Raw genomic sequence first — 2,972 nt, forward strand, 5'->3', positions numbered from 1 at the left:
GGTGATTTTTTTAAAGAGCTACTGTTGCTAATAACAGCTGAAGTTTGTAATAATTTTTTAAATAATTTAAATTTGAAATGTTTTCGGGATGCTTAACCAATTGTTTGATTAATATATGTCCACAATGCTTCTAAAGTAAAATACGAGCATCATCTAAATTTATAATTTGAAACGTAAAGTTTGGTACCAGCACCCCTTTCGGGAAAAGGAAGAGTTTTAGAAGATGCCCCAAAACCTATCTCGGAAAAAAAATTGTTGGACCACTCTAGTGTGCACCCGTTCACCCGTGTGGAACCTCCAACACAAACTGAAATTTGGTGGAGTACTCGAACATGGTATGGAGATATATGAAAGCAATCGCAAACTCATGGAGAAAAGTGGGAGTATTTGGAAGGGACAATTTGACCCGGCAGGTGGAGCTGGAGTCGAGTTATTATATATAAAAAGTTTCGTGAACGTCCGATTGCGTCGACCTGCTGTACAACTGAGCATGTCGAACTCCCTTGTGTTCCGACTGGCCCAGTGGCTGCGACTTACCAATTTTTCTATGCGTTAAAGCTTCGTTCGGATACACCAGGATTAGTTGTCCAGGGGTCCATCTCAAATGACCTGCTTTAAATCAACTACCAGAACTATTGCGCTCCTTAATAAGACATTCGATTTCTCCCATTTTGAAATTGCCACTAGCTATACCATACATTTTCAAGGAAAGACTCACCATCGAAGCGGAAAATTGTTAGCGCCATGGAAGGAAAAGGAAAAAGTTCGTCAAATTTATTTTTTATTCGATCAACCGTGCCGTGAAACGACAGATAATTGGTTACCTTCCAAGAACTTATGCGCGGATATCACACTTTCGTTAGGCTATTTAAGACGTATGCCTTCCGACGACCACCAAACGCTAATATTCATGAACGTGAATTGTTGGTGAAAATGATGGACCAAAGTGTTTCGACAAAAAAAATAAAAATTTTGGGCGGTACGAAGTTCGCCGCCTAGCAGACGTATATTGTTCGTGCTATAATCAAAACCATATGGGCCCTAACTGCCATAATAACGAAAGCGACATTTTTTGCAAAACTTTTTTTTTTGATGCAGAAATATTCCTAAAGCATCTAGGTGCATTTCTGCATCAAAACGAAAATTTTTTAAAAATGTCGCTTACGTTATTTTGGCGGTTAGGGCTCGATATAAGCAAATTTTTCACAACAATTTTATGCAACAATTTTTATAATAAGATTTTTCCGCCAATTTTTTATAAAATACAAAAAACATAAAAAATATAATTTCTAAACTTTGTGCAAAACTCGCGAAAATTCATCAAATTTTCATACAAATTTTCACTTTTTAATTATAATAAAGTGCAAGTTCTTTTGGCAATTTTTTTTTTCACGCAGTCTCTTCCATACAAAAAAAATTTCGAAAATACTTTATATGGAAAAAATGCAAAACACCTTCAACAAAAAAAAAAAAATCTCAAAAATTAATGAGGTTTTTGACTAACTCCGAACTTGCATTTTTATACTAGAATTTATTGGGCTACAAAACTGCATACTCAAGAAAACTCCAAAAAATCTGATTAATAGATGAAAATTTGCATGAAAATGTATCGAAAAATACTAAAGATTTTTTATTGGTCCCCCATTGCATTTTTCGGGTTTTTTATGGATTTTTGGCGGACCTATAAAGTATATTTGCGATGAAAAAATGGTTAAATAGATAATTGGGTACGATTATTGGGAACCTCCTGCAGAGAAACAGAGTTTTCCGATAGAAAAATATTGATTTTTAAGAATTCTATACGATTTCTAGGAAAAGTGGCCTTTTACGCATATAAAATACATGGAAAACTTTGGTCTATATTTTTTTCGGTATTGAAGAATCCTATCGGTTGAGAGCATAAAAATTCCGACTTTACTTTTCACATACATTTTTGGACAACCCTAATGTACATCGTGACGAAAAAAATAAATACGAAATATACATTTCCTATAATAAATTTTATTTTCACATTTGAAATACAATTGATAAATAACCTTTGAAATTGATTTGAGAGTTAACCATATTCTCAAATGGAGATCAAACTCTTCATTTTATCGAGAAAGCTGTAACTTTCAAGTCAATATCAAATACGTTTCAAACGTTTGACATTTGAGAAAGGGCTTTGATTTTAAATCATTCTAAAATGTATATCAAACCTAATTGTTTGCTGGGAAAACAGAAAGATGACCAACTCTCTCCAAAGCCAACGCTTTTACGCTATTTTTTGTGATTTTTTTTTTTTAATGGTGAACAGACGCTATTGACTTTAATACACCCTTAAACCGATTCCGTCCGATCGAAGCAACTTTCATAAATCCTTGTACAGAGTGCTGTTTGAAATTTTTTTTAAGTAAAAAAAAGTTTACTCTGATTAAGGCTGCCTTTAAACGAGTCGATTTCTGTCGACTGGAAATTCGACTGAGAAATCGACCAGCCTAAACCCGTACATTTTACGGTTGAATTACCATTTACACTAGTTGATTGTAGATGAACGACAAAAATCGACTAGAAAATCGACCCGTGTAAAGGCAGCTTAAAGCACAAGCGTATTATTAAATGTAAACTATATTTGATGTATTGGGGTATGTGCATTCATACTTATAAAAAATTTTGTGCTGCTGTAATGTTTTGCTTGTGTCCCCAAGCAACAGCATATCACTCCGGCGGCAGCGCATCTTCAGCGCCATTTAGTACAACACAGCAAACACTTCAGAAACCAATTGAAATCGTGCTCTCAAATAAATGGTTGTCTGGTTAGAAATGGTTAGAAATGGTTGCAATGGGAACACTGACAATGTTCTTAAAATCCTAAAGCACATCGATGCATATCCTTCCTTTGCACAAACAAACACTCATACACACACACGCACACACACACTGACAAAATGTAATGTTCGTCTTAAAAATAGCAAAAGTAAAAACAAAGGCAA

This window comes from Rhagoletis pomonella, unplaced genomic scaffold (genome assembly GCF_013731165.1).
Source record: "Rhagoletis pomonella isolate Grant_MI unplaced genomic scaffold, Rhpom_1.0 Rhpom_scaffold_00012, whole genome shotgun sequence".
Lineage (NCBI taxonomy): Eukaryota > Metazoa > Arthropoda > Insecta > Diptera > Tephritidae > Rhagoletis > Rhagoletis pomonella.